The sequence below is a fragment of the Sander lucioperca genome, chromosome 3 (assembly GCF_008315115.2).
Source record: "Sander lucioperca isolate FBNREF2018 chromosome 3, SLUC_FBN_1.2, whole genome shotgun sequence".
Taxonomy (NCBI): Eukaryota; Metazoa; Chordata; class Actinopteri; order Perciformes; family Percidae; genus Sander; species Sander lucioperca.
The window spans coordinates 11,671,465-11,695,189 of NC_050175.1; the positions used below are offsets into that span (position 1 = coordinate 11,671,465).

Here is a 23,725-nt window from a genome sequence, read left to right on the forward strand (position 1 = left end):
AGCAGAGTGGAATGAGGAGCCTGGGGCTTATGTCTTCAAATCACAGCTTTCCCAAGCACTGTCTCTGCTTTATAACAGTTAAGATGTTAGAGGGACGGGAATTAGTTTTGACAGTGTACATTCATAGATGCTCTTATAGTCTGTGTGCATGTGTGTGTTCATTACACACACCCAACATTATCATCAATAACACCAACTTACAATATCTCTAGTGGCTACTGTCTAATATAGAGCAATTAGTTTACAATACACTTCCCCTATCATATCTAGAAGGTATTTTAGGAGTGAAGGGGTTTATGCTGGCATCCATAAAACATAAAGGGGTCACATTAAATTGCAAGGGAGAGAGGAGATGAGACAAGACTAATTATCTTTATGGCCTGACGGCAATATTTTATTTAACTTCAGCACTGGCTCCTTTGCTATGTTGGCCAGTGTGGGCAGTGGACATAACAAGATTTACTCCTTGGGGTGCAGCTGAGCAGGTTTTTGTGACAGCTATGATTCCTCATCAAATGCCAAACTAATATACAGATGTGATGTATTCATTCTTCATTCATTTCATTCTCGTGGGCCAAATACAAAAGGCAACTGTACTACTAAAGATCCACATACACATGACCCAAATGTTTCCACGCTTCGATTGCTGCCAATCAATGTCCAAATCAGTATTTGAATGCTTCATTCTTTTTTGCATTATTATTATATATATATGCATAAGGCCACAAATGGATGGAGTGCTGTTTGTGTGTTGATAGGGTCAGAGGGGTGTGTGTGTAGGCCTAGGTGCGGCGCTGTCCCGGGTACTGAACCCCCCCCCCTTTAAAGCTTTAAATATATTTGAATTCTTCCCACCGAAGCCACAAAAGTGATATTCGGGACAGCCCTAAAAAAGTGGCCTGGATAATGGCGAATTCAGCTCTAACACTATGAAAATGCCATTAATAACATCAATGCCTGAGACAAGAAGGCAGTCAGGGGGAAGACGAGGCTGTAACAGAGAGAAGACAGAAGGAGGAGAGAAAAAAAAAAACAGAAAAATAAATTGAAACACCCAAGAACAGAGAAGAGAGCGGGAGAGTGGTGTCATGGGAGCTGAGAGAGGCTAGCGCCATGCTATTGAGTGCCTGGAAGAGCACGGTCTCTGATTTCTTCCCTTTCTGCTTTTTTTCCCTTTCAAAGAGCACTTGAAAGCTCTTCTGAGGTATCGAGCAGGTAGGAGTGTGTACGGTGTGGCGGACTGGGGCCGAGAATGGGCAGGGCTGAATAAAGCATCTCCCTCTTTTTCTATCCAAAGCACAGAAGTGGAGGACTCAGAGGTCCAAAGGCCCAGCGGCCCAGAGCTCCAGCCAAGCGTCTCTGAGGAGCCTTCAACCGGGCAGAGGTGGAAATTGGAGGCGTGAGGCTGGGCAACCAGGATGAAGGCAAACCCCAAAAGCTGCCTAAAAAGTAGCTACGCTTGGAAAAAGGAGAGTTAGATATTTCAAGAGATAGAGCCTTTTTACCAAAACAGCAAAACACTTGACACTGTCATTCCCAGATGTTTTACACCATGGATTTGATCCCATTTGTATTCATTCCCATGATCAAGCAAGTTTCAAACAATCAGTAACACTAAAAAACAAAAAAAATACAGTATATTAACCCATGCTATGTTAATGAGCATCCTTAATTTGAGTCATTATGACGCTAATGTTTTTATTGAGACCTGCATAACACTGCTGAATTAAAGTAGGCTGGAAGGCAGTATTGACTCAATCCAGATTTTTTTTTAAGTTTTAAACTTCAAACAGTATCAATTATAGAAATCGGCTCAGAGGACTGAATCAATAAAGTATTCAGCTGCAATCGCCAGGAGATTAGGGGAAAGATGAGCTAAGTGCAAACCCACAGGACTGCCTAGATCTACTGCATGGTGGATGCTCCAGTAAACTAAGTAGCTTCAGATGATCAAACAGGAGGTATTCCAATCAAACACTGCATAGAGGTGGAGTAGCAGAAGCTGTTAATACAGTGTTAACCTCTAGAGAACTGCTTTCAAGCCTCGACTGAAAAATGTGTATGTGTGTGAGATGTGGCACTATAGTTTCACAATAAGTCCACTCACACTGTATAAATTGTTGTGCTACAACTAATCTGCAATACACTACACAAATCGATCTACACAACCTGGGAAACTAGGAGAGTCAAACTGATGAGACACACAGTAAAGTACCAAAAACAATTAACCTGACATCAATAATGAAAATATAATGTTAGTTTGGCTACTCAACTAATTCAGAAAACATCTATCAGGGTATCATAAATTAGGGTATAAACTCCTGCAGTTAACAGACTTGTCCGGGGATGTGCGTGGAAAAAAACAAACAGCATATTCTAAGCTTTCAGTACAAAGTTTTGCAACCATATGCATATGCCGACCGGACCGATCACGGCTGCTGCAACACTACACATCCACTCTAATCAATGAAACTGGCTACACTTGCTTTGCTGTCCTGCCTTCTGCTTGGCTGATGTGCTGACATGCTGACATGCAGAGGTAAGCATATTACCTCATTTCCAGTTGCGGATGCCTCTGTGTTGCTGATAGCGTCTGGCTTCGGTAGGTCAACCCGGTTCATTTTGTCATATTCGTCATTACAGCGGCTAATTATTTGCTTTACATTTAAACCTACACTAGTTCTGCTCAAGCACTCGTAGCTCTCTCCATCTTTTTGCGACTTTCTCGCTAACCCCACAGATGTTTACATGCTGTTCAGTTCTGTAAGCTACTTTAGCTTAGCAGTTAAGGATGGCTTCTCTCTCTCTCTCTTTTTCTCTCTCTCTCTCTCTCTCACTCACTCCCTCTCACTCTCTGTTGATCGGCATGTGAAATGTTTAGCTATTCCTCTGCCTCCTGTTGTGATAATTGTACATGTAATAAATTGAGTTTGCTGTGTTGGAGGCGAGTCTCCGCACCAGGGCAACTCGATCGTTTAACATTAGCTGCTATAATTTAGCGCCCAGTAGTCAGTGCGGGACGACCTCATGTAGGTTGTGTTAGCCCTCCCCTGGCAGCAGCCAGGACGAAAGAAGCAGAGCCCATCAGGTGTCAGATCCATGGAAAAGAGACAGCAAACTGGTTTGTAATTAAGAAAATAAAAATTCACTTGTCAATCGTGCTGAATAATGGAGCTCAGCGGGCGGACTTTCCGCTCCGCCAGAAACATCTCTAAATGCACAGCAGGGCACAGAGTCTGGAGATTTTTTTTTATAACATCTTAGTTCTGATAGTAAGTTAGTTAAAACTGCTATAATACGAACGTAGCAAATATACAACCTAAAATCCATGTAATTCTTTCCACTGTGGTCTCTTTGCTCTGCTGTGGGGGGGAGCTCAGTCCCACATTTGTGCAAACAGGCACCACACAGAGCAGAGGAGAAGAAAACAGAGAAAGGGGAAAGGCAAATTCCCCACTCAAGGGTTTCGAGTTGCATCCATAGTACGTCTGGTATCTGTGCATTATCAGACTAATTAACGGCTGAAATTCCGTTATTGGGAAAATTTCAAGAATTACATTTTCTAATTTATATAAATAATAATAATAATAATAATAATAATAATAATAATAATAATAATAATAATAATAATAATAATAATATATCAACCACCAATATATTGTGCATTCCTCAAAAACAAAAATCAAAAATTTTTGTTTCATCTATCTAGTGCAGTTTTAGTTTTGGTGTGCAGTTCCTATTTACTCTCTCCTCTGCATTCTGTTAAGCCATTGATTGAGCTCCTCTCTCAGCTCAGCTGTATTTGATTGTTCACTCACTCGCAATCATTTCCTGTTGTTCACTGTCGGCTGTTAATCCAAAAAAAATCCAAATTATGTTAAAGTCACGTGGCTAAGAAGTTAACTCTGTCTGCCAGTCCACCAGGAGGTTTGCAAAGAAATCCTACATCTAAATACCACATGTTCTATTTCCATGGATAAACAGTACTGAGAAATAAGGGTATTAATCTTCAGCTCAGGCTTTTTAAACAATTAAGGGTAACTGTTATCAGACTGCCTATGGTTGACTCTCACAAGCATGCATACAAACAGACAAAAACAAAAATACACGCGTGTACATGCATACATTCGCTCAAATGCATACATACTATATGTACACACACCCACTCCTCCACAGTATCAGCGTTACACTGTACAGATCTATTGACATAGCCACTCCATATCAATGACACCTTCAATCTTTACAGGCCCTTCTCCCTGAAAGCCTCTGTTGCGACACAATCATTACAAATTGATTGCAAAATAGCTAACAATCATGATTAAATCATTAAATTCTTGTCTACGCTTCAGAGAATGGGGAGAAAATTAACTTCCCACCAACCTCATTTTTTTCCGAACACGAAATAATGATTTTCTGCCAGTCTAATTACAAAGCCAACATCTGATCAAGCCCGCATCCAGAGGGGATTATCACATGCGCCAGTATTAGACCTCATTACCAGCCTGAGTGCAGAATTATTACATCTTGTAATTGGATGGTGAGATTTATATACAGATCAGGCCAGTTTCTGTAAGATTGTAATTACAGGCTTCGTTGGTTAGCTACTTATCACTCAGCAGTGGAGTGTTGGAAATCGGCGCGTGGAAGAGCATTTCATTAATCCCTCACCCTGTCTGAGGGGGGTACACTGTACCTTCCATGTCTGTTTTAGGGACAACATCATCATTCGCACATCAAACAATTCATCACCTCCTCCTTTGCCCCATACCTGGCCAAAGAAGCCCTCAATTTCCTGAGCTCTTAAATGAACAATCATGGGACATTTGTCTCAATAAACCCTCCACTTGTATTGTTGACTGAGCCCCATTTTCTAATTACCCAAGATAAGTATGTAGAACATGCCCTTAACGGAGGCATTGTGAAGAACCTTGCTTTAGAATTAGCTGTCTAGGGTAAACAGGCAAAAGGCTCATCGCACTGCAACTGAGAAGGAGTGTGTATCTGTGTGTGCATATAGGTGTTTGTGAACCCAGTTATTTGGCTTCACCCATTTATACAGCCCAGAGAGCACAGTATCTTTCTCTTCTCTCTGTGGGCAAAGGCTGTTCTAGTTGCCTTTAGCTCATCTAAATTATTGAACACACTTTCTCCTCTTTTATCTTAAGGATATCCTTAATTAATGGACCGGGACACTTGTTAAACACCTCACTTTCCATGGCACAAATCTGCCAAGTGTGATTAGACAGCGTGCTCTAGTTCATCAGCGGAGCAAAAGAGTGAGATAGAGAGGCTTCTGCAGCCATTATCATCATTACTCGTCACAACTCAAGCAATTGCTGCTCTACTTACAAACAGGTTACTTGCGATAAACCAAAGTAAATCTGCTCTGACAGTGTCAAGTTCTGACACCTTTTACATATGGTAATAAATTGAAAACGGGACGGAGGCAAATCTTGAGGCAAATGAAATGAAAAATGACAGACGGAGGAAAAAACGAGAAATGTGTGTTGTAACGTGAAGCTGATGGAACACAACTCATTTGCTGTCCGCCATCCTGCAACTCAGCAAGAAACGCCTTGATCCACGTGTCGGGGTGACACTGGCGGGGAGGAAAAGAAAGCATCAGCACCTCTTCACAGTTAACACCCATGCAACTTACTTTCTCTCTGCATATCACTGAGCCCTCCCCTGTAACAATCAATACAGGCCTACATTTTATGAGACAAGGAGTTAACTTGTTCAATTATGCCACAGACAGCTCCATTCTTTTGTAACAAGTAATCTGGGTAGTGAAATCAATACTGACAGGCTCACGGCACGCTAGCTAATTTCATATTACCTCCAGCCAATGGCGGAGCAGCTCGTAATGGAGCTGTAGTTCCACTTCATTATATGAAAGGAGGGGGGGAGGGGGATCAATACTAGCACAGACGCGCGACGCCCACATTAACACATACACACACAAGCAAAAATGACAGATTTTCTACACATGGACTAACACAAACACATACGGGCAAAGAGGGCAACTCTGCTACTTCGGAGCCCCCGAGGGGCTACACTGAGCTGTCTGATGCAGGGCAGATGGAGTGGGGGGGGGGGGTCCAGGGTCATAACCCCCCAAAATAAATTACACTTCCAATTGTCAGCAAACATGTGCGCACAAACACAACCGCTAACTAATGCACACCTATCTTTTTTAAACGGTCAAGCAATCATGAGGGAAATATCCCCGTTTGTATTCACTGATCTTCCTTTGAGCACACACACACAAACACACGCATGCACACCATTAACACTTAACTTCTGCACAACAAGGTCATAATCTGAATCAGAGGTTGACTGCTGAGAGGGAAATAGAAAAAGAAGAGAAAAAAATAAGGGAGGATAACCTTCAGATGGTGGATCAAGTCTTTGACCTCTGCAGCTAATTACAAATTAAACTCCATATCTTCTTTTGTAAAAAAAAAAAAAAAAGAAATATCTCCATTCTTTTTTTTCCCCATTATTGTTATCACTCTGTAGGATTAGCTGGGGACTAAGGGGATGATGTTGTCTAAGCCGATGTCAACTGTACAATTACTCAACTCATCCATCGCTTTCCAAGAAAAATAAGACACTGTAGATTAAGATAAGCTGTCTTGAGAAAGAATGGGGATGTAAAGCCTTTGACAATTACTGAGTACACATGGCACAGGGTGACAATTGCTCTTGGTAAACAAACTAAATACTCATTAGACTTAACTCTGACATTACTTTTTTCATAACTTCCTATTATACAATTTGGATTTATTGCACTCATTAATAATCTTTACCAGGTTAGGCTACACACACCATGACAGCAGCATCATTTAGCTTTAGCAAAGGGCACTCATAGAATGGACGGCTATGTGAGAACACATCTCAACTGCGTTAGGCGAGAACCCAATTAAATGCATTTTAATCTAAATATCCCTCAATATACTTTATTATTCTCCTTTGAATTCCCTGCCACTATTCCATATGGAGCTCCAGTTATCACGCAGACAGGCTTTATGAGCCTGACAGAGTTGTGTAACACTGGGGCTCATCAGTCCTCCGCAATTAACAGGCTGGCAATATCTCAACAATAGAGGGCACAGGCCTGTAACAAACGCCTGGCTTTTGGTGGGAATGCATTCAAGACTCAGCTATTCACTGGAGCTTCCCAACATTTATTAACAATTATGTGTACACAGCATCCATCACATGCTAAAATTAGTTCGTTTGAAAAAAAGTTTGTGGATAATTATGATCATTGTTCTCCTTATTAAGACCAAAGGGAATATGTCAGTTGTTGCCACTCACTATATCAGTGTGGATAACAGATGTACAAGTCACACATTTTATGATGCACGTGCTCTGCTGCTGCACCGTTGCAGAACCTCCTTGTCCAGAAAAAAACAGCCGTTTTCCCTCTGTGGTAACGTTTATTTGTCCATCTTTGGTACCAGAGTGCCCCCATTTCTCATTATCTTAATCAAACCCTAAAGCAAACAAAAAAAATGTTTTACTGTTCAATTAAATGCTTTTAATAATGTGTATCACTAACAATCTAAATTAATATATCAATACTGATCGAATTGTTTAGATTAGAGACCAGAGGATGCACTTCCTCAGAAGGCTAAAATACGTGTTTGCTGTAGCTGTTTTCTTAAAGTTGATCAATGTTCATGTATTGTATTATGTATGTACTTTTATGAAAAATGGGCCTATGCAATTGATGAATGAATGTACAGTATGCGTTGTCTTTTTTGTTTACTTTTGTGTTTTGCTGTGATTTTATACTGCAGACACCGTGATGTCCAAGGCAAATTTCCCATTGGGACAATAAAGGATATCTCATCCTATCTTAGATCACTTCTTAGGTTAGGAACAAAATTATATAAATGCAGCCAATGAGTTTACAAATTCTGTAGACACATATGGAAAACAAAATGAATCACCTTTTATAGGACTATGTGCTTGAGAGCGAGGCAAACAAACAGAGACAGGCAGAGCAGGAGTTGAGGGATTGAAGATTCCGACTCACTCTCGCCCATTTTCACCTCCCATTATCTGATTAGCCTCCCATTTCTTCCCCATCAGTGCAGTGACCTGGATTTCGGTAGGATAGTGATGGTCAGCCAGGGCGGGGTCTGGTGAGAGGGGCCAAACCATTTGGGGGTGGCGGAACCATAAATCAGCAGCGGGAGAGAGGATAGAGGGGGATTTATAAAGATGTTGTGCTCGGCCAGCCCACTTGTGGACACTGTGATGAATTCACAAGCCCATTGCCAAGGCAAACTACTTCATTATACCATGGCCCAGTGGTCATTAATCTCCCTAGGAGGCCAGCATCCTGGGGGATCGCCAGACCAGAGAATTTATTCAGGCCTGGAGGTACCCATTTCATTAGCCATTCAATCTGTTCAGTCCCCCTCTCTCCCTCTTCATCCCTCTCTGTCTCTACTTGCCATCACCATAGTTTGTATTATCTAATAAATAGTAGCTCAGTTTCTCTCTGTGTGTTGTCTTTATTGTAACAAATTACTCATTCACACAACATTCACTGAAATGTTAAATGCATTCAAATACTGGCTTTTTTTGACACATGGGTTAGATTCAGCTCCGGTTGGATTTGTATTAAAATAGGGTATTTTGGTTTGTATAACCACACATGTATTAATGCATCATATCTGATGACCACAATATCTAGTGAGTTGTGCATTTGCGTATCTCTGATTATTAGAGTAATCACAGCAAAAAAAACACTGCATTTGTGTACTGAGGGTCCAACACTGCAAGTTCGGGTGCAACAGACAACCTCCCAGCACATATGACAAGGAGGTGAGGCAGAGTGGAGACAGAGAAGAGATTCCCAGAGGTAAACTCTCAACTGGCTACTTCGGTCCTGTAATGGTGTCATTACTGGGGGCAAGTGCTGCTGGCCTAACATGTTACGAGATGGCCAACATCCAGTGATTACTTATTAATGCTGGGACTCCTTATTCCACACACACACACGTAGAGAAAACAAATATGCTATTCCCTCCGTCTATTACTGTGATCAAACAGATGCACCTGGACACAGAAACACAGCTGCATACACGCACACAACAGTGCGTGTCCACAGACACACACATGCTTCAAGGTGAATCAGTGTTGCAAGTGACATTGTGAATGCCAGAGGATATCCATATTTATCTTCAGCCAGGACTTGCTAAACAACTCAGGTTAGTTGTAGTGACATTATGTGGAACTGCTAAGTGGTAACACTGTCAGACACAACCGCAAACACTTATGCATATTATTCTTGTCTCACACACACACACACACACACACACACACACACACACACACACACACACACACACACACACACACACACACACACTATTGCTATCTCTCACACACAGCCCAGGAAACATTCATATTAAATACATCCCAGTGACTTTCTCTCATGTTGTGAGGTCTGTAAGACCACCATGTCGGCCAAGCGCACTAGCACCCTCAGTCTGTTATCATGTGATCAGACCTTGCATCTGGAAATGTAGGGAAGGCTTCATCTTTCTATGTTCCCTTACTCCTCTCCCTGAAGGATTTAACCATATATATGTGGAATAATTTCATCAACCAAGCTGTGTCCCGGTGGACCCCTTCCACTTTAAACACTTAACGGGTTAAATAAATAATGATGGCTTGCACACTGTGTGTGTGTGTGTGTGTGTGTGTGTGTGTGTGTGTGTTAACGTTAACGGCACCAGCCACTAGCCCGGGGTCCCACAGCAGCAGGAGTCCTTAAAGCGAATAATTTGCTTCCGCTCAGGCCGCCACACTGTAGCCATTCGCCAAGCAGATTATGGGCCTTTAAGTAGCAGCCAGGCCTGAAATGTGACTCTAGGGCTCACAGGCTGTCGATGAGGAGGCAAGACTCCTTAGAGAGAAACAGTGGAACAGGGACAGAGAGGGATGGGGACTGACAGTTAGGAGAAAAGCTTAATTTATAAATATAAACGTAAGAGAAAGAGGTGGTGGGGCGCTTACCGAGATAAACACAGCAACATAGAGCCAGCTCCGTATCTAGGTCAATGGAACAGGTAGGCTATAGGGAGCCGACAAAAAAATCTAAACCAATTATCGACAATTTAAATAACTTCCAGGATTCAATGGAAACAAGACTGCTAATTGTAAAAAGGGTTTTGGTACTATGTTAAACAGTAATGCTGCATACAATTCTAAAATGAAAGGCTATTTCCTCTGATGCAGGAGCAAGGCAAAGATGTCACCTGTTGCTAGATTTGTTTTTTTAAAAGACAATCAACAATATATCAACCGGCGGGTTTATAAGTGCATCAGTTGTGCATCAGTTCCATACTTGTAGGTGCTTTAAGCAGCTATCAAATTTGCATAAAGTTGTGATTAGTGTGCAGTGCGGACCACAAGCAACCGTGATGAGAATCATGAATGACAGGAATGACACAGTAAGATATGTTGCTTACCTGTATGACATGTTGTAGGTTTGAGTTCACCCAAACTGAAGTATGCACCTGTCACCTTTTCATCGAACCAGCTCACTGTGGCTCCTTCCTCTTTTACCATTTAATCCTTAAAGTGCCCATATTATGAAAAAATCACTTTTTCTGGGATTTGGGGTGTTATTTTGTGTCTCTGGTGCTTCCACACACATACAAACTTTGAAAAAAATCCATCCATGCTGTTTAGAGTGAGATACGGTTTCTGAATGTGTCCTGCCTTCAGTCTCTGGGTGAGCTGTTCAAAATCGGCACGGCTTGTGACGTCACAAGCCGAAACGAGCAGGCTAACCGCAACCATTAGCTCGTAGCGTTAGCATGCTAACGCTATGGCTAACGCTAGCATGCTAACGCTAGCATGCTACCTCGTTCTCAATAGCAAAGCACTACTACAACACACACAAGTTCACCATAATCTACAAAAGAACTACTTACATGTGCGCCCTCATTTAGAAGTCTCCCAGCTAATCCTGCCTTGTAACTGACCGAAGTTGTAGAAACAGCCTTTCTTTTACTGTCTATGGAGCTAGCTAGCTGACATGATCTACATCTGAGCTACTGGGCATGTGCAGTGCAATCAAAGATAGTACAGAAGAAGAAGAAGAAGAAAAGAGGTCTCACTCTGTAGCTAAAACAGAGACCAGCTGAAAAGAGGATCTGCAGCAGTGAGAGAGAGCACTGCAGTACAACACAAATATGGTGTTTTTTGAAAATTAAACCATGTAAACTTATTCTGGTACAACCTTAAAATACAATTATGAACCTGAAAATGAGCATAATATGGCTGCTTTAAGGCAAAATAAAAAAAACAAGAATTTCACAAACTTAATGAACTCAATTCAGTGGGACAAAGTGAGTCTTTAAAATGATTACTATTCACATTCTACTACTAGTAGGGCTGCACAATTAATAGCAATTGTATCGAAATCGCAATATGGACTAGTGCAATATCCAAATCGCAGGGGGGGGCGCAATATTTGTTAATGGCTAAATATGTGTCAAATCATTCTGAATTAACTACTGTGGTGCTGCGGAGATTTCCCGGCCTACAAATCATATCCTAAAGAAAAAAATCTTTGCTTGCTACAGATCCTCGCGAAAATCACACTATAATCATTTTAATTTTTTCAATGTTCATTTTCAATGAAAATGAGAATGATACAAAAACGATCATTCCCTCCAATATCGTGAATCATATCGCAATCGCAATATCAGTCAAAATAATCGCAATTAAGATATTTTCCTCATATCGTGCAGCCCTAAGTACTAGTCACATTAAAGATGGATTACTAAATCTGAAACATTTGGTGTATGCAGGTGTATCTATAAAAATATCCTTATACCCTCCCAGAACTTTATTGTTAACTATACATTGCTAGTTTCTGCTGGTTTATGCATAAACCCACATGAACTCCATCCTATGAACTGTGGTTAAAACATTACTCATTCTACACTCCCATCAATATTATTACCTCTCCCTCTCTCCCCCAAACTTATAACCTCACCTATATATCACCATCCAGGGCTACTGTACTACTACACCCCTATTCTATTTCACTTCTACAGTGTCGTCCAATCACTTTAGAATAATTAAACAGTGTAAAAGATGCAAAACATCTTTACAGTACTACAGCAGAATAAGACCAAATAAATGTGACTTGCTACTGGGTGCAGTGTATTGAGAGATGCAACATGGTCTGTACTGATCAAATGGATTGACAAAATGCCTAAGTGTGTGTGCTGTCATCTGTGTGTGATAATGTCTGTTCAGAGCCCTCGTCCTGGGTTTGGAGCTTACGATGATAACCCCATTAAGATATAAGGCTTTAATTCAACAGCTTTCCTGATAAAAAAAGAGTAATCAATAGCATCTTTCCCTAAACCTTTTCTTCTTGTTTTTTTTTTGTAAGCTTATCACATTAGGACTCAAGTTTACATCTGCGATTTCACTCCAAACAACGCCAGGCTCCAGTAAAACCCTGGAGAAAGCAAGCAGACACATCAGTTGATCTATCGTGGCATCTCCTCACTGAAGAGGGGACAGAAACATCAAATCCCCCTGAAATGACGTCTGAACATCAATACATGGTCCCCGCCCCTCCAATGTGACAGTAAAAGCCATATTGATTTCCACCCAGATTAAGGATACTACTGGGAGCAATTTAAACATACAAGCTGAAGTGTCTCGGCCCAATCGTGAGTGATGTCTTTCACCATGTATAATCACGCCAGCACTGTGCATTTTGGAGCAGGATGGATGGATGGATGGATAGAGTCTCTCAGATGCAACGTTTTCTTCCTCCACATTTCTTTGCAACATTTTCTTTTTCCTTATCATATCTGCAAATTGAATTTGAAAACAACATGTTGGCTCTATACTAAATTAGCTAGCTAACTTATGAACATTGTTTGTGAAATGTATTAGCCTACGCTAAATGGTTGACCCATTCTTCAAAAACAAATTACTAGCTACCTAGTAAAACTAGTTTAAGTAGCTAATCTACAGTACATCTTAAATTGATGTTTCTGGTTAATATTCTAAGTTATAGTTAGCATTAGTGTTTACTGATGTGAAGGCTAGCTTGCTAAACCTTGCAAGCCTAGCTAAAAACACCTGTGTAAAAAAATAAGGTTAAGCAAGTAACGTTAATGAGTTAGCTTTGTTGGCGAGGTAATTAGCTAGCTAGATAAATACTGTAGTAAATAATGTCACCACTGAAAAAAACAGCTTTCTATGGTAAAAACTGCATCTTATTGATGTTAGTCAAACAATTCATACTTATAAGCAACTGTCTATGCTTACAAGTCAAACAGGGCGCAGCCGTCTTGGATTCCGTTAGGAATTCTTGCTCGGTGTCCTCTGAGTTCGACCGAGCTGGAAAGTTCGCAGTCCGAGTAAAAGGGCATAGGTAAAGGGGGCGTGTTGGTGCGTGTCGCTAGGCAACGTCCTGTCTTTCTCGTCGGATCTCCGACACGGATAGATAATAGAACGCAGCATTGAAATACTATTGGCAAAACAAGTCTAGGCTATTGGCAAAACACTATGTGACATACAAAGGTGATCAGGCATTTTAGTTTGTAGGCTATGTCTATCATTTTGTATTCTATTAGCACTACACTGTAAAAAAAAGAATTCCCGATTTGATTTGTCACAAATCTAAAAAATAAATGAATTTGAAATGGGAATCCATACACTACACCAGAATTATGATTATTTAAGATATTGACAAAAATAATTGAAAAAATATATTTTCAATTCATTATATTCTATAGGCTAAATAAAACATGTAGGCTATTTACATCAGGCCTATACTAAGATTTTACCGTTTTCATGTTTTATAAGTGATACCTAGAGACTATTTAAATTGCATAGCCTGTATCAGCGCATACTAATTATGGGTGAAGGGTGTACTCACACATTCTACTCTAGCCAGCTTGTGTCTCCTTCTGGATTTGAGGTTATAGCAACATTTTAACCATCATTCATGACCCTCATATTTACAACACAGATGCACCCAGGCACCTACAGATGTGCATGCATACATACACACCCATTGAGTCCATCCAGACTTTCTTTCCCCCAGCTGCGCTGCAGCGCTGAGGCCATGTATCCTGATGGCACTGATGATGCTTCATGCAGCCCTCAGGCCTCTGAAGGTTAACTCCCTGACCTATCTGTGGTCTCCTGGCTGAGGGTTGCTCTGATAGATTGGCCTGCTCACAGATAGAGAGGCTGTCCTAGTGTATAACTCAACAGAGAGAGCACAATACTATTCAGTTTGTATAGTTTTACATTTCATTTTAGATGGATGTCTTTATACTACCAGCTCCTAGCTGTTTTAGCACCATGATGTCTCTTTGTGATGCCTGCACAATATAATCAGTTTTATTTTGTCTGTGTGTACTTAAGGTGCTTCTATGTATGTGTGATATTGATGATATTTTTCTTCTGATACATTTCCATTTACAGTTTCATGGTTGAACACAATATGCATGCAATATGATTACCAATATTGTATAAAGAGTAGTAGCATGTTCAAAATGTGTTTTTGTCATTATACTGTACACAAAAGCAGCACCCATCATGAGGATTCTATGTATCTGGCCTTGATACACTTATGTGAGAAAGAAAAAAGTGTATAACTGAAATAAGGGCTTGTAACGCAAGCATGTAGTTTTGGGTTGTGTTTGCATGGCCTTTGATCAACAGTGTTTCCTTCTGTTGAGAGTTCATCCTCTCAATACACACTGCCTGCTAGGCATCTTTACACAATATCCCACCTGGGGAAACCAACTGGGTGAAATAATAAAGGAGGAGGGGATAGGATGGGAGGCAGAGGAAAAACAGTGAGGGATAAGAAAGAGGGCACAAAGCTAGAGAGAGGAATGAAACATAGGGTTAAGAGACAGATAAAAGACTGTGAGAAAAAACAGAGAAGAAACAATGTTTTCGGACGAAACTAAGCAACATCACATTCAGTGTTGGAGATCAATCAAAGCCCAGGTGAGACCTGAAGATGCGTGCACTTGAACTTGGCTAAATGTTGCTCTTGAACATGTGATAGGTGCTGCGAAAAACAAGCCATTAGAGCATGGTTCAGGTAAACAAAATAGGACTCCAGCAAGAACAAGCAACACTGAAAGGTTGGGGGGTGGGTGGGTGTCTTTGAAGTGGCTCGGAGTATTCCCCTGACACTTCGGAGATATTTATTTGAATAATGTGCAGATTCACACCCGAGTGAGCAGAGATCTGTACGGTGGGTGGGAAGATGACAGAGTTTAATTTCCAACTCTACTGAGAGGGGTAGTGAGAGTGAGGGAGGGAGAGAGCGAGGGAAAAGGAGACAAGGGAATTAAAGAGAGAGGAAAAAGAGCTATATGAGATGAGGAATGAAGATGAAGGTGTATCGGATCCCCTGAAAACATTTTGACATTTTAAACCTAAGGCAGTTTGTAGGCAGTAAATAAAGGTAAGGGAATCAATAGCAGTCAGTGATAAGGGGATAAAGCAGCTAAATATGAAATACAGCCTAACAAAATGCTATGGATTTCCAATGGGGCCACGTGAAAGCTGCTTTGAAATGCAAATAGCAACTTATGCACATTGTCCTTCTCAGGCCTGGCCACCTATTGATCGGCTAAAACAAATTCTATTGATCATTGAATATTTAATGGCGATAATTAAATCTCTCATGGAGGTACTTACACCCCATTTCCAGTATTCATCGTCTTTCTCAGGAGACCAGCCTTTGACTCACTGAAGCTTCAGGACTGCTCGATGAAGAATAGCGCACAGCTAATTGCAATAAAACCAGATATTGAGTTTATTCTGAGAATATTGAGCAGGCTGTTTCCTGTCAACCTGCGTGTTCCTCGCACGGGAAAATACATGTCTGGTAAAAAGGTGAAGTGAAAATCACATTGTATCATTATAATTGAGGCTGCCATTTATCAGCAAATGTTGTAAAATGTTCCTGCCTTACGTAACATTTCACAGAATTAATGTATTGAGAATGATACAATTTGGATCCAAATTATGTCTTGCTAGAATTTCTCTGTGGCTGGTTGAGAAAGGAAGACTTTAAAAAAATGAATAAAGATAAAAATAAAATGAGATACAGTCGTAAAAATTCGCTGAGCTTAATTGAAATTAAATGAGCTGGATTTATCTTGTTGAATATTTGTATAAGCTTGTTGCTGTAGGAGTAACATATACATGGTAAAATATGTACCATTTGTGTCTTCAATAATGCACCCAAAGTGACCAAAAGGCAATGGTGCAAAATCACCAAAATAAATGGTACAGTACAATCTTGAACATTGAAGTGTAAAACATGTCACTTGACACAATACTGACAACATTAGCGTCTGGTGAGTCATTATGTGCCTGTTATGGTAAATCTGTGCCATATAACAGTGTACTTTATGTACAAAAATGCACTGCTCCTGTATTTTCTAGTGTGTATTGTGGTTTAAGAAGCAGCTAAAGGAGCAGCAATATTTCTTGACCAACAAACTCTGGTCTTAAAGTTCCTGTCGTATTGCAGATATTAAAAAGTGAGTTACTTTAAATAAACAACATGCAATCAATCCAGCTCTTTAATGACTTAATACGTGTGTGTACCGGACACATACAAATAAAGTTCATAATCAATCTTTTCATCTGACTGTAGGTTTGACAGCAAACAAGCCTAATACCCAAGATGTTATGTTGTTGCTCTCAGCTATCAGGGGCCACTTGTGTTCTTTCTTCGGGAGCCAGAATCTGAAAATGTCCTTACACTGATGGTGCAAAAACATGAGGGAAGAAATATCTTCCTAATCGATTGACATAATTTATGACATTAAGAGACTGGCAAACAGGAAAAGGTTGCTGTCAGGATAGTATTAGAGGGCAGCTCTTACTGCATGGGCCAGTGTTAAACAAAGTGCCAATCAATAGCCCTTTTATTAGTGACCGCAATCAATGTACCGGTGACTGAGTGAGCCAATTAACGCTATCGACCGCCTAGGCAGAAGAAAAGAAAGAGAAGAAGAGAAGGGGACGGGGGTGTAGGAGAGAGATAGCAAAGAAAATATGGGAGATGATAGCAGAGGATGAGCAGCAGTGTCTTCCTCAGGTCTTGTTTTCCTTCTCATCAGTAGGGAGGGGGTCATCTGTGGAGGGAGAAGACCAGATTCCCACCAAGCGAGAGACCCCAGGGGTCTGCGGCTGAGGACACCCTGACAGAAAGCAGAGTACGCCTATCTCCCAGGAGGAAGTGAGTGTGTGTGTGTGTGTGTGTGTGTGTGTGGTGGAGGGGAATTTAAGGGAAGCTGCTGCCCACCCCACAACACCCCCATTCGTGCACATCATCCACTAGTGCTGGGGCTGAACTGTACTGGGAACACAGCACCACCCGTCTTCTCACCACTGGTTCTGAATAGTAATGAGGTCACAGGGCTGTAAAGTCTCTGTGCATGCTCAACTCCACCTTTCTCCCCAAGATGCTGACCAGTGTGTGTGTGTGTGTGTGTGTGTGTGTGTGTGTGTGTGTCACTGTGTATGTGAGATAACCTAGGCTTGGGGACATATGTTACATAATTTCCTATTGTCTCTGTGTAATACTAAAACTGCATGTGACATTAAATGTCAAGGCTGCTGGATTCATCTGAGCTTTCTCCAAAACATCAGCTTTTTATGAGCTAAGGAAAACAGAACTGTTATCTGCTTTGTGACATTGCATTTCTCAGTCAAATGGGTTTTTACAAATGTTTTAGCTTAGGAAGTGGGATAATTCTCTCAATCCATAAAGGAAAAAGTAATCATTCAATTTATCTAAACATGCATGGAGTGTCTACATGTATATAGGTTGAAAAAAATGTTGCGTTGTAACATTTCACTATCCAGTGTTGCGTTTTATTGTGGTTGTATTTGTCTTTCAGTTTTTTATGTATTTTAAGTATTTATATTATATATGCCACGGACAATTCATCAATTGTAAACAAAAACTGTAAATGAGCCAGAGTTAGTATAACAGGCATATTTTCATCTGGTGTCCCTTGCTAGATTCCAAAAAGGTATCCAATAGAATAGAACAACATTGCCTGTAGAGGTAAATCATATCTATAGAATGATTGTCATGCCGCACCAAAGCTCAAATGTTATCGTAACAATTTCTGCAGCTCATAAAGTCTGAAGCATCCCGTCACACGTTCTCAGTAACAGAGGGGCTCTGCTGACATTCAAGCCCACCCCTCCCCGTATTTGTGTTGGTGTCCTGTTCCCAAAGAGAAAGGGGTCAGAAGGACATCTGCTTTCTGTCAGCTGGCAGTGTAGCACTTGGCTCAGGGGTTATCAGGCTCACTCTATCAGCCTGTGGTCGGAACATGGACCTCTCCTTCCTGAAGGAAACCCTCCGAACCAGCGTGCCGACAGCTTGAGGAGGTGCAACGGAGAGAGAGGAGAGGAAGGACTGGCAGGAGGTGGAAGGAAGAGGATGGGGAGAGAGACTATAGGAAATGACAATGTGTTTGAAGCGATAAGCTCCTGGCCAGGCCCCTCACACCCTGGGGGCGGACTGGGGGCAACAAGACTTCAGCCTCAGTACTCAGTCCTGCGACTGTCCCTGATGACCCTGCCCAGCCAGCCCATTGCAAAGAATGTATTTGCTTGCCATCTGACATAAAGTGTACTGTACTGTAGTTAGGCTACTGTTTTTTTCAAAAACATTTAGCATACAACTTGACAAGTAGAAGTGAAATAACTGATCTGAAAATGCATTTAGGAACATTTGAAAAAGATAGGTCATTAAATGTATACAAACAAATTAATATTCTTAATTCTAGAGCCATACTTATACATCAAGTGATTCCAAATATATTATCTGTTTAAACACAATATGTGCACAATATGTGATATTGATTGCTACCTTATGTATTAATCATTCTGTATTTATATGATGTGGGTTCTTAGAGGAAGATCTTTTGCAATAAAATGTTCCTTACATTTAGAAATCAAGTCTAATCAAATTATTAAATGGCCCAAAACATATGTAAAAGTGAAATGACTTGCATAACAATGCCAAAAAGATAATCAGGAAAAGTGTTATTTGTTACTGTATATCCACAAATGTTGAATTGCTAGCTATGAGGAAGAGTGTTAACAAAGGAAACACATTATAGCCCAGTACATTATAATCAGTTCAATTAAGCATAAAAATAAATATTGTACCTGTCTTTTTATCCTATTATCATTTTAATCGCATAATGAAACTCTTAGACAGTGCGTATGGATTTAAACCATAGCTCCCTTGAAATCACAGTAGTATGTCAGACTTTTGTCGATCTTGAAGAGAGTGAGAGAGAGAGAGAGAGAGAGAGAGAGAGAGAGAGAGAGAGAGAGAGAGAGAGAGAAAAAAAGGGAAACTATACTGTAGTCTACACGTCTCCTGTATGGGAGTTAGGAAAGGTGTCCATCTCAGGATAAACACTTGACCTGAGTGCTTCTACAGATTGTAAGTATGCAAAGGTCAAGACAGGCTAAGCACAGAGAGCTGAGGTATAGTGAGGAAGAGAGAGAGAGAGAGTGCTGGATGTAAATGCAGTCAGGCTCATCCCACAGATGTGCACTTAATCTAGAGTATAATAGTAGGATGCTACAGTTCTTACCATGATTAAACTTACACAAGATAGGTCAGGTGACGCTGAGGGCCAAAAAGAGCAGAACATGGAGGAACAAACACAGAGAAAAGCAGAGAAGTGTATGTGAATGCAGCCGGGCTCCAGTCTGTGAGAATACTGCCAGCAGTTTGTGATGAGGGAGCTTCAGGTGAAGCGGAGCGAAGTGAGCTCCAAAACCAGGGCTGAGTGAGCAGATTAGAGGACCGCGCAGTGCTATCACTCTTCCACCGCATTTGCTCTCCTACTGGCAAAGGTCAAGCAAGGACTACATCCACACAGCCTGCACTGTGCACACACACACACACACACACACACACACACACACACACACACACACACACACACACACACACACACACACACACACACACACTCACACCGATACAAAAACACAGTCACCAGACATACAGACTTAACAAGACACAGACAAAGTTAATGAAGGTGACAGCAACATAAATTTCAGCCTGGTGAAAACATTCACGGTTTGATCTGATGGAAAACAAGAGGTGCTTTCCGACCGGATAGTACTTTTTAGAGGAAAAGTACACTTCTAAGCAGTTCTAAGAACTACTCTCCCCCAAAATCTTTTTTTTTTCCATTTGCATTCCCACTGGCCAAGTGGCCATAGGGACTGATAGGAGGGGTAAGGGAGTGATGCAAGCACGGCAACGGTCTTTATAGCATTGTCACTAGACCTTAGCGCCACATACAACAACAACAAATGATGCTAATACTTGTGCACTTTTCCTATATTAAATGCACGTCCATTCTCGTAGTAATTCACGTAATGTTTTGCTCAACACAGACGGGGCTTTATTATACTCGGAACAGACCCCGCCTCTGGCTACTGCGCTGTGGACGTGTGTGTGTGACTGTGTGTGTGTGTGTGACGGCCGGCGAGCCACAGGACACGCTTGTGGAGTTTAACTCCGAAAAGACAGTTAACCACAGGTTCCTGTTAATCTTATGATGGACATGTGTTGTGATATTTAAACAAACGAACCGTCAACGGCGAAATAAAAGCCTCTTATTTACGAGAGCGGTCTGAGAGACCTCCAGCTCACAGCGAGGTGTCTGAGCAAGACTGGCCCAGCGACGAGCTAGAAGCCGGGGCAGGCGCTTGCTGGCTGTCGCCTCACTTGATGGAGCTTCTGAACTCCGAAAACTTTGAAGCAAATTGTCAATTTGGCATCAATTTTCGCAAGACTGCCTATATTCGAAATCTAAACAGTTAATTTCTCGCCTACAACGTTGTCAGAAGTGAATTTAATGATGAATAAGATGGTGAAAATTGTTAAAAATGTCCCGTTGTTGGTTGTTGCTCTGTTTGCAAGTTTCCGAGTTGGCAGTGGGCGTTACTTAGAAGTTCGACCAATCAAGTACAGGGAAAAGACCCTGCTCTGAAGTAGGAGCTAAAAAAGTACGCTACTGAAGCCAGAGGAACTTAAAAATCCCCAAATTTTTTTCCTGTCGGAACACGACGAAAAAAGTGTTCTAGGAACGTTTAGTTCTAAGAACTGCAAAAATCCCTGCGGTCGGAAAGCCCCTAAGGTGACATGTAGACACCTTTCCTGCTTCCTGCCCCTGTAGCTGTAAAGAAGTGTAATCCCTTTGCTCATCATGTTATCTTCTTTTTTTTGCAGGAATATTGTCAGGGTACTATAATCTGACCTCTTTCAGGGTTTGAGCTGGAGTGCTTCATTGCAGCACTGAGCCCTTTAAAACATGTGTACGGTTACCATAACCTCCCTGTCAATAAAATCATAAGCAGGATCAATGCTACAAGCCGGCTTCTCAGTTTTAGATTTTGTAAGTTGTATCAGCATGTGTTTGTTGTGTTAGCCAAACTACTGAATAAAACTGTTGGCTGCCACTCTACCAAAAGAGTAAAATGGATGCACCTATTGCGGGAGTATATCACACGGAAATACTTCCGATTACTAGCCGATCAGACAGGTTGCATTGAAGTGTGAAGTGTGGGTACATCCACATCCGATCACTTAAAGATCAAACTTTTCTTTTTTGTCACATGTGACACTATAGTGAAATTTGACATCTGGATTTAACCCATCCCAAGCATAAGGAGCAGTGGGCCAGTGTAAAGCGTCCGGAGAGCAACTTTGGCTTCAGCATCTTGTTTAAAGACACTTCGACACACGGACAGGAGGAGCAGAGGAAACCTACTGGTTAAAGGATGATGAGCCACAAAAGTCGCATTGAAAAGACAAGTGTAACCACGGCCATAGTTAAGTAGGCCTACTGACCGCTAACGCTAGTTGAAATAGTTGAAATCCTACAGTTATACTTCTTAATCTGGAGCAGGTTGTCGTATTAATCTGTAAAATTATAACGTTAGCTAACATTAGCTCATGTTGGCTTCCAAAGGGGAGACAGAGCTGTCTTTAGGATCAATGTCGATGATATTTCATATCTTTAGCTATCAGATTATTAAGATTTCCCTAGGATGGAGCAGTTAACTGCTAGAAAAATACTACTTGGCCAATTTGACCCCCCCTCCAAGACAATCGTGGCTTAAACATTGCTTTTGAGTTGTGTTATGAAAGAATTCTGGAAAAATAAAGCTTTTTTTATCTACAGTCACCCTCATTGTATTGCAATATTTGATTATAAAAATGTGAGCTTTTAGGATACTTCTTATACTGAGGCGCAATTACACTTACTTGCAAGCGTTTCTTCAATTGTTATTGTATATTTTTTGTAAATTTGTAAATTCTATTGCATTGTTATACTGTATACTTAACAGTATTTTTTATATTTCTTACTGTCCTTTCTGTTTTTATTCTTTATATCTTAAATGAGAGTTGTACTTTGAGAGCAAAGATTAACCAAAGTTAATCAAAGTCAGAGTCAAATTCCTTGTTTGTTTACGCGAACCTGGCCAATAAAGCTGATTCTGATTTTGTTACATATCTAATGTGTGCACTTTATTACAAAAAGCACTAAAACAAATAGAAATTATGTTATTATTTGTTCGCATTTTTGCTGCTCCTAGGTAAAACACTCGCGTTACTTTGTCACTGACGCTCACTTCAATCTCTGTGTGTTTTTCCCCCCCTATTTAGCCTAAAGGTAACACCATATATTTACTCTCAACACCTTGGGGTGACACTGCTGTGCTTGCCGCTTGGAATTTAAGCCGTGCTAAAGAGCTGTTTTACAGCTCCCTCAGACGTCGCCTGTGTCAATTTGTTTTCCCACAAGCAATGTAAACATAACACTTGTTGAAGGACCCTCATTCACCATATATTTAAAAGGAATGCTGTTACACCCCCACGCTCCCCCCCGTGCACCACTTTTCTGTCTATATTTTACCCCTTATCGTTCTCTGAATACATATCCTTGAGATAAATAGAAGGCACATCTTCATTCTAGATATTACAACCTCAAAATGGAAAACATCTTGAACTGAGCATGGAAAGAGGATCCTAAAAGGAGTTGTATTTCAAGGACACTGCCCCCTTATTTAGAGGCGTCTGTGTGACCCCAGAGCAGGGTGGGGAGGCCTTGTGGAGATGTGATCCAGTCCTCCTGCTTTCTCCAAAGTAAGCTTGACGATCCGCAAATCAGAAATTAGCCTTAACAAGGCAAAGTTGAAACAAAAGTGCGTGTTTTTTTTCTGTAATCTGATGATGTATTGGCCATGAGGCCAAGGTCAAGGTTCACTCAGTAACCATGTACTACGCTCGTTTACATTAACCAGAGAAAGGACTAATCAAAGGTATATGATTTCACCCTCTATACAGTTAACAGGACCTTTTGATGTTGGCAACCATGTAACATCTGCTTTTAAGTTGGATGAATTGAGGGAGCCCCATTCTGTTTTTTTCTTTTCTTTTTTTTGGTCCTAGGTTAGATCCATATTGGGTGACGGAAAAAGACGAAAAAAAAAAACTTTGCTCTGGTCTACAGCTAGAGCTTGAATTCTGAACTTCTTTTTTTCTTCTCACAACCTGAAATTTACATCACGCAAGGAATATTTTTTTGTGATTTGCAATAAAAGTGACTGCAGAATA

The 23,725-nt window shown here is 41.0% G+C and overlaps 1 long non-coding RNA gene across 4 annotated transcripts in view; it reads right to left on the reverse strand.

Moving 5' to 3' along the window:
- The window catches only part of LOC116037529, a 118,912-nt gene extending 106,403 nt beyond the window's left edge, over window positions 1-12,509 (reverse strand). For 3 of the 4 annotated variants that reach the window (XR_004896834.1, XR_004896837.1, XR_004896835.1), the window contains exons 1-2: window positions 12,328-12,508; window positions 10,497-10,602 (exon numbers count right to left, since the gene is read on the reverse strand). This is a non-coding gene — a long non-coding RNA (uncharacterized LOC116037529). Of the gene's footprint in view, window positions 1-10,496; window positions 10,603-12,327 lie in introns of all 4 variants that reach the window. The other variant, XR_004896836.1, reaches the window with a different exon arrangement.
- Window positions 12,510-23,725: the final 11,216 nt, after the last annotated feature.